The sequence below is a fragment of the Rattus norvegicus genome, chromosome 5 (genome assembly GCF_036323735.1).
Source record: "Rattus norvegicus strain BN/NHsdMcwi chromosome 5, GRCr8, whole genome shotgun sequence".
Taxonomy (NCBI): Eukaryota; Metazoa; Chordata; class Mammalia; order Rodentia; family Muridae; genus Rattus; species Rattus norvegicus.
The window spans coordinates 6,567,156-6,582,762 of record NC_086023.1 but is presented as its reverse complement, the minus strand read 5'-3'; the positions used below and the strand labels follow the sequence as shown (position 1 = coordinate 6,582,762).

Below are 15,607 nucleotides of genomic sequence, written 5' to 3'. Positions count from 1 at the left end.
ACTTCATATTCATCAAAGGAAAAACCCAGCAAGATGAACTCTCAATCCTAAATATCTATGCTCCAAATACAAGGGCACCTACATAAATAAAAGAAACCTTACTAAAGCTCAAAACACACATTGCACCCCACACAATAATAGTAGGAGATTTCAGCATCCCACTCTCATCAATGGACAGACCATGGAAACAGAAATTAAACAGAGTCATAGACAGAGTAACGGAAGTTATGAACCAAATGAATTAACAGGTATTTATAGAACATTCTATCCTAAAACAAAAGTATATACCTTCTTCTCATCACCTCTTGGTACTTTTTCCAAAATTGACCATATAATCGGTCACAAAACAGGTCTCTACAGATACAGAAAGATAGAAATAATCCCATGCATCCTATCAGACTACCACAGACTAAGGCTCATCTCTAATAACTGTAAGGAAAGAATGCCCTCATAAACATGGAAGATGAACAATGCTCTATTCAAAGATAACCTGGTCAAGGAAGAAATAAGTAAATTAAAGACTTCTTAGAATGTAATGAAAATGACTGTACAACATACCCAAAATTGTGGAACACATTGAAAGTTGTGCTAAGAGGAAAATTCATAGCTCTGAATGCCTGCAGAAAGAAACAGGAGAGAGCATATATCAGCAGCTTGACAGCACACTTCAAACCTCTAGAATAAAAAGAACCAAATACACCCAGGAGGAGTAGAAGACAGGAAATAATCAAACTCAGGGCTGAAGTAAACCAAGTAGAAATAAAAAGGACTACACAAAGAATCAACAGAACCAAAAGCTGGTTCTTTGAGAAAATCAACAAAATAGATTAACCCTTAGCCAGACTAACCAGAGGGAACAGAGAGTGTGTCCAAATTAACAATATCAGAAATGAAAAAGGAGACATAACAACATAATTATTAGATCCTACTACAAAAGACTATATTCAGCAAAACTTGAAAATCTGGAGGAAATGGACAATTTTCTAGACAAATACCAGGTACGAAAGTTAAATCAGGAAAACAAACAAATAACTCCTAAAGAAATAGAAGCAGTCCTTAAAAGTCTCCCAACCAAAAAGAGCCCAGATCCAGATGGGTTTAGTGCAGAATTCTATCAGACCTTCATAGAAGCCCTCATACCAATACTATCCAAACTATTACAAAAATTGAAACAGATGGAACACTACTGAATTCCTTCTATGAAGACCCAATTACTCTTATATCTAAACCACACAAAGACCCAACAAAGAAAGAGAACTTCAGACCAATTTCCCTTATGAATATTGATGTAAAAATACTCAATGAAATTCTCGTAAACCATATCCAAGAACACATCAAAACAATAATCCATCATGATCAAGTAGGCTTCATCCCATATATGCAGGAATGGTTTACTATACAGAAAACCATCAACATAATCCACTATATAAACAAACTGAAAGATAAAAACCACATAATCATTTCATTAGATTCTGAGAAAGCATTTGACAAAATTCAACACCCTTTCATGATAAAAGTCCTGGAAAGAACAGGAATTCAAGGCCCATACCTAAACATAGTAAAAGCCATATACAGCAAACCAGTAGATAACATTAAACTAAATGGAGAGAAACTTGAAGCAATCCCACTAAAATCAGGGACTAGACATGGCTGCCCACTCTCTCCCTACTTATTCAATATACTTCTCGAATTCCTAACCAGAGCAGTCAGACAACAAAAGGAGGTCAAAGTGATACAGACTGGAAAGGAAGAAGTCAAAATATTTGCAGAAGATAGGATAGTATATTTAAGTGACCCCAAAAGTTCCACCAGGGAACTACTAAACCTGATAAACTACTTCAGCAACGTGGCTGGGTATCAAATTAACTCAAACAAATCAGTAGCCTTCCTCTACACAAAAGATAAACAAGATGAGAAAGAAATTAAGGAAATGACACCCTTCATAACCGTCCCAAATAATATAACATACCTTGATGTGACTTTAACCAAGTAAATGAAAGATCTATATGATAAGAACTTCAAGTCTCTGAAGAAAGAAATTGAAGATCTCAGAACATAGAAAGACCTCCCATCCTCATGGACTGGCAGGATTGATATAGTAAAAATGGCCATTTTACCAAACGAGATCTGCATCAAAATTCCAATCCAATTCTACACAGAGTTAGACAGAACAATTTGCAAATTCTTCTGGAATAACAAAAAGCCCAGGATAGCTAAAACTATCCTCAACAATAAAAGGACTTCCCGGGAAATCACCATCCCTGAACTCAAGAAGTATTACAGAGCAATAGTGGTAAGAAAACAAAAAAACAAAAAACAAACAAACAAACAAACAAAAAACCCCAAAACCTGTATGATATTGGTACAGAGAAAGGCAGATAGACCAGTGGAATAGAATTGAAGACCAAGAAATGAACCCACATACCTATAGTTCCTTGATTTTTGACAAAGGAGCCAAAACCATCCAGTGGATAAAAGATAGCATTTTCAGCAAATGATGCTGGTTCAACTGGAGGTCAGCATGTAGAAGAATGCAAATCTATGCATTCTTAAAACCCTGTGCAAAGCTTAAGTCCAAGTGGATCTAAGACCATCACATCAAACCAGATACACTCAAGGTAATAGGAGAAAAACTGGGGAAGAATCTTGAACAAATGGGCACTGGAGAAAATTTCCTGAACAAAACACCAATGGCTTATGCTCTAAGATCAAGAATCGACAAATGGGACCTTATAAAGCTATACAACTTCTGTAAGGCAAAGGACACTCTCCTTAGGACAAAATGGCAACCAAGAAATTGGGAAAAGACCTTTACCAATCCTACAACTGATAGAGGGCTAATATCCAAAATATACAAAGAACTCATGAAGTTAGATTGCAGGGAGACAAATAACCCTATTAAAAATGGGGTTCAGAACTAAACAGAGAATTCACAATTGAGGAATATCGAATGTCTGAGAAGCACCTAAAGAAATGTTCAACATCTTTAGTCATAAGGGAAATGCAAATCAAAACACCCCTGAGATTCTACCTCACACCAGTCAGAATGGCTAAGATCAACAACTTCGGTGATAGAAGATGCTGGTGAGGATGTGGAGAAAGAGGAACACTCCCCTATTGTTGTTTGGATTGTAGAATGGTACAACCATTTTGGAAACCAGTCTGGAGGTTCCTCAGAAAATTGGACATAATTTTCCCTGAGGATCTAGCTATACCACTCCTGGGTATGTGCCTAAAAGTTGCTCCAATGTATTACAAGGGCACATGCTCCACTATGTTCATAGCAGTTTTATTTACACAGACTATCAGAATGTATTAGAAAATAGTATCCATCTTTCTGCTATATCCAAGAAACAAACCTTAGTATCAATGATAGCCATTACTTCAGGGTAAAGGGTTGTAAAAAGATACATCAAGCAAATGGACACAATAAGCAAGTTGTTGTAAACAGTCTTAACATTTAATGAAATAGACTTCAAACTAAAACTAATCAGAAGAAATGGGGAAGGATGCTACATATTCATCAAAGGAAACATCCACCAAGAGGACATTGCAATTCTTAATATCTATGTACCAAATACAAGGGCATTGAAGTCTATAAAAGAAACACCACAACATAATATACCAAAATTTGACCATCATACTCTGAAAGTCTGTGACTTAAATATCCCATTTTCTCCAACAAAGACATCATCCAGTTAAAAACTAAACAGAGATTTCTAGTGCTAATTGATGTCATAAGCCAATGGGCCTACCAGATATTTACAGATCATTTTATCCAAAACCAAAATTATATGCCTTCTCAGCAGCTCATAAAACCTTTTCCAAAACTGACTATATGCTCAGACACAAAGCAAGTCTAAAAATAAAAGAAAATTGAAACAACACCCTGAATCTTATCTTACCACCAGGGAATAAGTCTGAATATCAACAGCAACTGAAACAAGAGAAGTCTTAGAAACCCATGGAAACTGAACAATTCACTACTGAATAAAAAATGGATCACAACAGATATTAGAGAAATTATGGATTTTCTATAGTTGAATGAAAATAAAAACACAACACACTCAATCTTATAGGATGTAATAAAGACAGTTTTAAAATGCAATTTCACAGTATCACATATTTATGTAAAAAAGTGGAGAGATCTAAAATTAGTAACAATAATACACCTGAAATCCCTTGAACAAAAAGAAGAAATAACATCCAAAAGTAGTCCAAAGTAAGAAGTAATCAAACTTAGAGATGTAATCATTAAAGTACAAACATATATCACAATAAAAAATCAATAAAAAGACCATTCCTTGAGAAAATCACTAAGATTCACAAATCCTATTGAAATTGACAGAAAGAATATCAAAATTAGCAAATCATGAATGTAAAGGGGAACAAAACAATAGACATGGAGTGAATCTAGAGAACTGTAAGGACAGACATTCAATCTACTCCATGTTGGGACTCATCTCATTTGCAGACATCAAACCTTACACACTATTGCTGATGCCAAGATGTGCTTGCAGACAGGAGTCTGGTATGCCTGTCCTCTGAGAGGCTCTGCCAGCAACTAAGACAGATACAGAAATTCGTAGTCAACCATTGGACTGAGCCTGGGGACTCCAATGGAATGATTGGGAAAAGGAATGAAGGACAGAGATGAAAGGAAGAACAACAATATCAATTAACCAGACCCCTCAGAAGCTCCCAGGGAGTAAAACAATCAAAAAGTATTCATGAGTGGGTCCATGTGTGGTGTGTGTGTGTGTGTGTGTGTGTGTGTGTGTGTGCGTGTATGTATATGTGGTGTGTGTGTGTATGTGTGTGTGAGTGTATGTGTATGTGGTGTGTGTGTGTGGGTGGTGCGTGTGTATGTGGTGTGTGTGTGGGGGGTGGTGTGTGTGTATGGTGTGTGTGTGTATGTGCTGTGTGTGTTTGTGTGGGTGGTGTGTGTGTGTATGTGTGTCTGTGGTGTGTGTGTGGTATGTGTGGGTGGTTTGTGTGTATGTGTGTATGAGTGTATGTATATGTGGTGTGTGTGTGTGTGTGTGTGTGTGTGTGTGTGTGTGTGTGTGTGTGTGTAGCAGAGGACTGCCTTCTCTGGCATCAGTGGGAAGTTTGGTGTTGTGGAGGCTTTTTGTCCCGGTGAAGGGGGATGCTAGAGGGGTGAGATGGAATTAGGTAGGTAGGTGGGAAAGCACCCTCTTAGAGGCAAAGGGAAAAGGAGATATGGTGAGCATTTTATATAAGGGAGACTGGGAATGGGACAACATTTGAAATGTAAATAAATAAAATAATTAAGAAAAAAGTAAATTAAAAAGTGTGTAGTTCACCAAATTTAAAAATCAAAAAGATAATTTTTTCCCAACATGTTATCACCTACCAGCAATTAAAATAGAAACCCATTAAATAGAAGTATTCACTAAAACACTCCTAACTGAACAAAGCCCAGGGACAGATGATTTTAACACTGAATTCTACCAGACTTTCAAAGAAGAATTAATGCCAAAATTCCTCAAAATATTTCACAAAATAGAAACAGAAGGAACATTGTTCAATGCATTCTACAAGGTTACTGTTATTCTGATACCCAAACCACCTAAAAAACCAACAAAGAAAGAATTACAGGCCAACTTCCCTTTAGAGAAATACTTCCCTCATGCAAAAATACTCAGGAAAATTCTTACAAACCTAATCCAAGAAAACATCAAAAATATAACCCCTCATGATCAAGTAGACTTCATCCCAGAGATGTAGGGATGGTTCAACAGATAAAAATCCACCAGTATAACAAACTATAAAAACCATAGAACAACTGAAAGAAAACAAGCACCTATCATTAGATGCAAAAGGCCTTTGACAAAATTTAATACCCTTTATTACAAAAGTTTTGGAGAGATTAAGGATCCAAGGGACATACTTCAATATAATAAAGGCAGTTTATAGCACGCCAATAACCAAGGCAACTAAAAAGTAGAGCAACAACAACAACAACAACAACAACAACAACAACAACAAAATCACTAAAATTAGGAGCAAGGCAAATTGTCCACTTTCACCATATCTAGTCATTATAGGACATAAAGACTTACACAGAACAATAAGACATTTGAATGGTCAAGGAATACAATTAATAATGGAGAAAGTTAAAGTATCTTTATTTGCATATGATATGATAGTTCACATAAAGGACCCTAAAATTTTCATTGTGGAACTCTTATAGCTGATCAATGCTTTCAACAGTAGCTCAATACAGAATTAAGTCATGAAAAAAAAATCAGTGTCCCTCCTATGTATATAGGATAACTAATGACTAATGGACTAAGAAATCAGGGAAACAGCATCTTTCACAATAGCCACAAATAATGCAAAATATCTTGGTGCCATTCTCAGTTAAAGACCTGTATTACAAGAACTTTTTAAGACCTTGAAGAAAAAATTGAAGAAGCTATCAGATGAAAAAAATCTTTCATGTTCATGGATTAGAATACATAAAAACATTGTATATTAAAATAGAGCACAGTGGGGCTTCCGCGCTGGTGGCTTTCCAAGGAGGTCTCGGCTAGATGCGCTGGTTCAGGCAAAGTGGGGGAGAACTCGGGCAGGGGGTGGGGGGACTGCTTCTGCTGCCTCGCTGCTGGTGCTGCTCCTTTCTGCCACTGCCCTTCTGTCTCTGGGTTGTTGGGTTGCTCAGTTGCTCCCACCATGCTCCTGGCCTGGCTGAACTAGCAGGAGACTGACTGACCAGCGAGGGGTGCAGGGGAGTTACTGGCAGAGATTTCAGGAGAGCAGATCTCTTCCCCAGGCGGAGGTATTATGACAGAAGCTCTCAGATGATGGACTAATTCTTGCACACCTTTAATCCTTCTGAACAGGATTCTTAAATACAGTTTTTGGATGGGTCAGTGTCTGACAGCAGGTACTTCCTATTGGTTTGGACTGAGAGCTTTGGAAAGACCTCATCTACATATTTGTGGGTGTGGTCCTACTTCTACATGACTGATAAGTCTTGAGCCTTTGTGAGTCCTCACCTGTGGATTCTTTTTTTTTTTTAATTTTTTTTTTTATTTATTTCTTTTTTTCGGAGCTGGGGACCGAACCCAGGGCCTTGTGCTTGTTAGGCAAGCGCTCTACCACTGAGCCAAATCCCCAAACCCGAGTCCTCACCTGTGGAGCAGGGACTTGGGGCATTTCCCCAAACCTCTCTACAGGGGTTTGTGACAGGGATGTATCTCCTGTGAGAAAGGCCTGATCTCCTGGGAGACTGAAAATGCTCCTGCTGTCCTTTTAGGTTCCCCAGGGATTCGACCTATCTTGACCAGGAATCAGGGTACCTTTCACAGCCTGCCGCCCTACAGAGCAGTGCTGTATTTACCACAAGATTTTAAATTATACTACAGAGCAATAGTAATAAAAAATATGTTTTTAGTATGAAATCAGATGCATCGATCAATAGGATAAAAGAGAACCTAGAAATAAATATATAGCTATCTGACTCTGAATTAAGATGCTAAACTCATATATTTGAGAAAGAAAAGCATCATTAACAAATAAATACTGCTTGGGAAAATTTATAATTACGTATAGAAGCGTGGAACTAGATTTCTATCTCTAATCATGTACAAAATCAACTCAAAATAGATCAAATGCTTAAATGTAATGCCTAGAGTTGGGAAACTAGAAGAAGAAAATATAGGAAGAAAAACACTTCAAGATATCAGCATAGCCAACAATTTTCTGAATATGATTTCAATAGTTCAGGAAAGAACTATTAATATATTAATAAATTAGATTATATCAAACTAAAAATCTTCTACACAGTCACTCAAATGACATAATGAAGTAGTAGCCCTCAGAATAGGAGACACTATTTTCCCGCTATTTAAAAAAAAAAAAACCTAATGTATAAAGAAAGGAATAGAATATATAAATAACTAAAATTATTGAAAACTGAAATAAAAAGTAATTTAATAAGTAAATAAATATCAAAAGACCCTGTTCCTCAGTTTTCCAATTAAATACTATGATCAATAACTATGTGAAGTACTATGTGAATAACTACGTGAAAAAGTTTTTGATATGTTTAATCATTAGGGAAATGCATATCAAACGAAAGTGAGTTTCCATATCACCCTAGTCATAAGGAAAACAATAACTAATAAATGTTTGTGAGGATGCAGTGAAATTAATTAATTCATTACACATATTTGTGTGGAGGTTTCTTAGAAAATCTAAAATAAGATCACTCAGTTATTCTACTGTGATGATTAATCTTAAATGTCACACTAATCCCATATAGAATCATCTTGGAAAAAATCTCTGAGTATGCCTGAGAGGTTATTTTTCAGGAAGATAACCAGGATAGAAAGACCCATACTATGGTTGGTGGAACCATTTCCTGAGCTTTCAACTCAGACGGGATAGAGGCACACTTGTGAAGACATTTTTGCTTGGTTTGAAGTGGATGGATCCACTTCTATTCTGGACCTTTGATGTAAAAAGACACACACCTTGGATCCAGATCTTGAGGTTAGAAGACACATGTTTAATACAGGCCACACCTGCTGGAAGCCTGTATAAGGACATGGAAGATGTATATTTTTGTTCTTTGCCTGCTTGCCCTTGCTTTGGTAGCACATCTTTTTCTCAACTGGCATTAGAGCCTACTAAGTCATGATTTCAGCATATATATATACTGAAGACCTACTAAGTCATGATTTCAGCATATATATACTGAAGACCTCCTAAGTCATGATTTCAGCATATATATACTGAAGACCTACTAAGTCATGATTTCAGCATATATATACTGAAGCCCAGCTGAGGTATCCAGCCTCGTGGACTGAGCAACTACTTGAACTTTCCATTCACCACTAGCCACTGTTGAAATAGTTGGACTATAGCCTGAAAGTCATTCTAATAAGTCCCATATGTGTGTGTACATATAAACATACATATGCATGCACATGTGCGTGTGCTCACGCACACACACACACACACACACACACACACACACACACCATGCATATGATGTTAACTGTAGATAATCCTGACTAATTTACTTGTTGTGCAAGGTAATATTTAAGCCAGATTAGTCTTTTAAAAATAAAAAAAAAAACTTTCTTCTGTGCTTTTAGATATTTTGTAAACATTATGGTTAGCTTTGTCAGTAACTTGCCACAGGTTAGAGTCACCTGCATAGGTCACCTCAGCTGAAGAACTGTTTTGATTGCCTAGATGTGGCAAGTCTCGATAAAAAAGCGTATGATAGAACAACAATCACTCCCCTTCTGCTTCATCGGCCTTCCCGCTTGCCAGTAAGTTGATTGACCCTGCTACTGCTATCTTATTTGCTGTTACCAGAAACCAGACTCATGGACTGAGCTACTACCAGACTGATTATTAGGTCTTATGCAACCTCAAAGTCCACCAACAGTAACTCAGGAAAGAAAGAGATAACATGACAGAATAATAACCAGTTTTTAAAGGGAGGAAGTTCTGTAATCTGAAATAATCTAGATTGCCATGGCTACTCTAGCTTGTCAACTTGGCTATATCTGGAATCAAAACTGAAGCTGCAAGGTACTTGGTTCCACATATATATGGAACAATCTTTTGGTAGAAACTTCTAGTTTCTTTGGAAAGTTAGTTATGTTAAATGGTGTTTGGATGAAAGGTGAAAGGATGTCTTGTTAAAGCAAACATATGAAAGACTGTTTTCCTGAAGCAGACACAGGTGAAGCATATCCTGATATAGCAGACACATGAGAGGATGTTTGATAAAGGAGTGTAAATATGACCAGACAGAGAGCGGGAGATAAACACTGAGCCTTGGTTTGCTCTGCATCACTATTCTTTACTAACATTCAAGTATTTGTTCACCTTACATAGTGTTGTTGAGCTCAAATTATGGTAATGCTGCCATTTCAGAGAAACTTACCCAAGAAATGCTCTTGAGGTTCCTGTGGCAGCTTGCTGCTTCTGTGGCCTCACCTCTGGTTGGTTTGCAAACCTCATGGTTTCTTTAGAATTAAACAACAATTGCCTGCTGTCTGCTTGCTAAAAGGACTCGACTGTTGGTTTGTGCCTAGGGTCTGCCTGTCTAGAGGACTGGTCTGAAGCTGCTAAGTCTTATTTGGTGTTTATTATGGGACTGAACTTGCTGAAGAAGATCAAGATTGCCCCCAAAGAACTATTGCTGAACAGGTCCACTTCACCCATATCCTAATAATTTTTCCCTTCTACTACCTCTGCTAGATGGTGGGCTAGAGGAGAGAATGAACCACTAAAAGTAGGTTGCAAAAAACTTATGCCTATAGATAGCCTATATAAAAAGACATAGGAAGAACTTTCCTCTTTGCCTGACTGTCCATATTATAGCTGGCAAGTCCATCACCCTGTTGCTGTGGCCAGTGTTGATAGCAACTCTTTCAGGATTTCAATACAATCAGAAGGCCAGCAGCTCTCCAGGAATCCTCTAGGACTCCAGCAGTAGATTGGGACTGTTGAGACATCCAGCCTCATGGATGGACCAGCTCCCAGATTCTCTACTCTCTTCCCTGAGGCTGACATTTGTTAGCTTGTAAGCTGGCCTAATAAATTCCATTTCTACCCTCATTCCACTCGTTCTGTTTCCTCTGAAAACCCTGACAACCCAAAGATGAACTTAGGAGACAAGATTTCAAGGGAGATAACCATGCACAGAAAAATATTGCATAATGGTATTATCTATATGATTATATGATAAATCTACAAATCAGGAGATATTTTATGTGTCTTTGTCTCTGTCTGTCTCTCTCTCTGTCTCTCTCTCTCTGTCTCTCTCTCTCTGTCTCTCTCTCTCTGTCTCTGTCTCTCTCTCTCTCTCTCTCTCTCACACACACACACACACACACACACACACACACACACACACCATGCAATGAGGGACATATGGATTGAGTTAACTATTTTACAGTGTATTTATGCACCAAAACATAAATTTGCACTCTCTAGGTGTAATTATTAGCAATTCAAACATTTTAACAGCAAACAACAAAGCACACTAGAAAATCAGAATCAAAATTAAAAATACCAAATTATAAAACAACCCTTACCAAATCCCAGAAGTCATCATTTCTATTTCTCAAGATAAAATAAAAATGTCTCCAGAAAGCTAGACAAATCTAAGCAGATGGTGTAATAATCCAGTGCTCTAGGATACCACCAATTTTCATGGAAAAAGAAAATAATTCATCATTCCTACAATAGTGGGGAGTTTTCTTACTTTTGAAAGTATATTTGCAAGATTATAGAAAAATCCTTAAATGGAAACTTTGCTAGATAATTGGTTTTGAATTAGATATACAAATAGCAGCAGGAAAGTTTCTGGGCTAATATGTGTAAAAGATAATATTAATTCTTAATGAAAATATGTCCCTTGCTTTCTCCATAAAAGAAGTTGTTGTTGCTGCCTAAGATCAAAATTTATCACAGCAGAAATTAAATAGGTTCTGCCAAAAACAATACACCTCAACTGATTTTGGAGTTCAGTGAGTTTAAAAGGCATTAATTTGGGACCAAAATGAAATAACTATGTAGTTACCAATTATCAGAAGCAAGCAAACTAGTAGTTTTGAGCAATGGCTTGACTCTTTATTTTGAAATCTATATATTGCATCCCATTTTTAGAGATATTATAAAACACTAAATTGTGTACACCTGCCTGTGCAATGCCAACAATTCCAGCTGTTTCTCACAGTATTTTTTCTCTCTCTTCAACCTATCTATATGTCCCTCAACCAAATAATGGATAAAGAATACGTGGTACATTTACACAACAAAGTATTACTCAGCTATTAAAAAAAGACATCCTGAATTTGTAGGCATTTGGGTAGAACTAGAAAAATTATACTGAGTGAGGTAACACAGTGGATATTAGCTGTAAAGTAAAAGGCAATCATGCTACTGTCCAGACCCAGAGAGCATAAGTAACAAGGAGAACTAAAGACAGGATGCAAGGATTTTCTTTGGAAGTGGAAACAGAATAAATTTCATGAGTGGACTGGAGGTGTGTGAGGTTGGGATCAGGAAGCATCAGCCTGCTTTCTTATAGCACCTAGGACATAGGCCCAGGAATAGCTCCACCCACAATGAGCTGGACCCTCCCCAGTCAATCACTAATTAAGATATTTTATAGGCTTGCATTTGGTCTTATTGATGGAATATCTGTAGTAAAATCACAATGAGGAAGAACATTTCAGTGGTTGGTCATGCATCTTACTTTTCTGAGAAATTCAAAAAATTGAAAGTGATGTACTGCTTCCTAGTTAAGTGAGATTCTAGGAGGGTTGCACCTGAAATGAGGCACTGCAGACAGTGCAGACACTGGCAACAAGAGGCAAGTTGCAAGTATTTAGAGTGAGGCTATGAACACTGCCTATGATAAAAGAAGGCAAGAATAAAGAACAACTGGTGGTGATTGAAAGAATACCACTGTGTAGGCCAAGGCAGGAACTCACCATATCCAGAAATTCAAAGTCTGCTAAATATGGCTTAGCTAAAATAATTTAGAGTTACAGTGTAGTTAAGCAATTACTATATTGACAAAATTTGGGAGTAAAGGTAAATTCTTGGGGTAGTTAGGCAGTTAGGCAACAGAACAGCTAGAACAAGCAGCAGCAGCAGCAGCAGCAGCAGCAGCAGCAACAGCAGCAGCAGTAACAACAGGCTACCATTTATACAGTACTTTGAATTTCCTGTTAATTTTAGAGACAATTTAAGGAGATATCTATGCTTATAATTTAAATATTTTTGGGACATTTTCTAGAGAACAAACACTAACTTAGATTTACCTTACAATTTAGTAACAATTTTGGGGCTCTTGCATTTACATATCCACTCACAAGTCCCCAGAATTCCAAAAATACACTTGCAGAAATAATCTGAAGCTGGCAAAATCATACCCGTACCAGAGCACAAGGTAAAGCACAGTCTGCTGCTGTGGACAGTCTGAAGCAGTGCCATATCCCACACCTAGAATTAAAACAAAAACATCTTCCTATAACATTCTGTGTATTTTTTAAGGGCAAGCTATAATTCTCACTACATTTTTTCCCTTTCTGTTTTAAACCATTATTTATGCTGTATTTAGAGGAAAATTAGAAATAGAGGCATTTAAATACTTTTTGGACCAGTGGCCAATGTTTTCAGGAGACTGTTCCTTCTGAAATCTAATGTTTATCAGTTTTGATGTTATCTACAGGTTTTCATTTCTTGTAGAAGCAAGCAAACCAGCATCTCCAACACAAGACTTTTGTAAACCTTCCTTCTAATGTTAACATATTCTTATAGTACAAAGGCTAATTTAATTGTACAAGTTTTTTTTCTATAACCTGTTCACTCTTAGCTGCTGTTGTCTGAAATAGCTCATACTTTGTGCTGCCAGGCCTCCACCCAGGCTCCCAGGGCAATTTCTGATTAGTAAGAAATTACCTTGGATATCTCTCTTAGATTTACATTCACCTGTCCAACAGCAGTCCTTGCTACAATGCCTGCCCACCCCTGGAAACAGCTTGTTAACTTCTCTAGTGAAAAGTATCAGATTCTCACAGTTAACGCACTGGACAATTTTAGACCTGAGGCCTTTAATAACTTGGTCAGAGTTTCTCTGCAAATGACCAAATTTTCCTCAATCAAAGCACTCGGCATTTTGATATTGAAAACCCTAGCAGTAGTTTGTCCTATGGTATTAGCATGATACTTGTGAGAACCAATATCAGGTGTGTCCCTTGACCACTTGTCTATTTGTGTGTTGCACTTTTAATAGTCTAATAACTCTTTTACATTTGGTATTCACATTCTCAAACCCAAGGGTCTCTATATGGCTTTGGTCACAGGTAAAACCAATCTTTGCAAAAATGCAGTGAAGTCTGCTCCAGAACCCTGTATAATATTGGTACCTCAACTTTGTTCCAAACTCTTAAAGCTGGTAGACGACATTGTTCTATAAAGGCACTGTCAAATCAAATCTGTTCATGTAGGTCAGAGTACTATTCTTCACCTAGCAACTGATCTTTGACCATTTTCATTCTCCTTGCTCTAGTTCATTATTCAGTATTTGAAGCTTTTTCCCTCAACCATGTTAACCGTTGTTACCACAGCTCTTACCAGCCTCTTGTCTGTGGAAGAATTCTATTTTGGGTAGCCCAGTTAATTATTTATTCTACATGAGGTGAATGTACCCCATAGGAAATCACAGCCTCTTTAAAACACCCCAGATCTATCATTTCTATAAGATGCCACCATATTACATCATAATCATGATCCACACCATTAATAGGCATGTGCTATAGGATTACTGGGAAAACCGATGGTGATTTTGTAATCCCAGGCCACCTCCCTGCCCCTCTATCTTCTGTGGCACAGTTGAGATTAAGCCTTTCTTTCAAAATGTGCTGTTTCAGCTTTTCTTTGTCACCTTGTAAAGCTCCTTCTCCTGATCACACACCCGGATCCCTGTTCCATCCAGGAGCCTCAAGGACTAGACACTGAAAGTGTACCACACTAGGCATATCTGGGATAGTTTGTTTTCCTCTTTCCTCCTGGGGGAAACTTCTGTCTACTCAGTCACCATGTCTGCACCTTTTATTTCTCCCTTTTCTAGTACTACTTGCTTCTCAAGCACTTCCATTTCTACCCACAATTATTCTTTTTGCACAATCAACTCAGCAACCCTTTCAGAAATGTAAGTACAATGACTTTTGGTTTTCCCATTTTAGCCAGTTTTTGTTTCTCTGGTCCCTCCATTTTCACCTGCAATTTTTCAATTGTTCATTCATTCTCCCAATCTTGTTTTAAGGCAGAATATAGAAATAGTGATGATGATGATGACGACGACGACAACGATGACGACGACGACGACGACGACGACGACGACGACGACGACGACGACGACGATGGGCCCAGAAAATACCATCGGAGAGCAAAGTTTCCTAGAGGTAGGACCCACAATAAACTTTTTGCTGATGACCTGAAACAGGATATCCTTCCCTGTGGAAATCAGACCTTGATTCTGTTGTGCCCTGTGTCTGGGTGCCTCTTACAGCTGGACTTTTGGCCACTTTACGGGTTTCTATTTCTACCACTCTTCTTTACCCTTATACCTTCTAACACCTCCCCTCTAATACTAGGTAGAAAAGAAAGAAGGTTAGAGGTAAATGGGGTATTGATAACATTAGAGTACTTCCTGCTGATGAGGAGCATTGAGTTCCTTGGGGGCAATTTTGATATCTTCAACCAGCAACCAGCAGCCAGCAACCAGCAACCAGCAACCAGCAACCAGCAACCAGCAACCAGCAACCAGCAACCAGCAACCAGCAACCAGCAACCAGCAACCAGCAACCAGCAACCAGCAACCAGCAACCAGCAATAGCAGCAGCAGCAAGCAGCAGCAGCAGCAGCAGCAGCAGCAGCAGCAGCAGCAAGCAGCAGCAGCAGCAGCAGCAGCAGCAGCAAGCAGCAGCAGCAGCAGCAGCAGCAGCAGCAGCAGCAGCAGCAGCAGCAGCAAGCAGCAGCAGCAGCAGCAGCAGCAGCAGCAGCAGCAGCACCCTTCTTGGGGCTCTTGCATTTACAT

General features: G+C 38.2%; 1 non-coding gene across 1 annotated transcript; it reads right to left on the bottom strand.

Annotated features, from left to right (window-relative positions):
* Nucleotides 1-7,073: 7,073 nt before the first annotated feature.
* Nucleotides 7,074-7,148, bottom strand: Trnav-aac28 (transfer RNA valine (anticodon AAC) 28). Its single transcript has one exon. It is a non-coding gene; the product is annotated as a tRNA-Val (tRNA).
* Nucleotides 7,149-15,607: the final 8,459 nt, after the last annotated feature.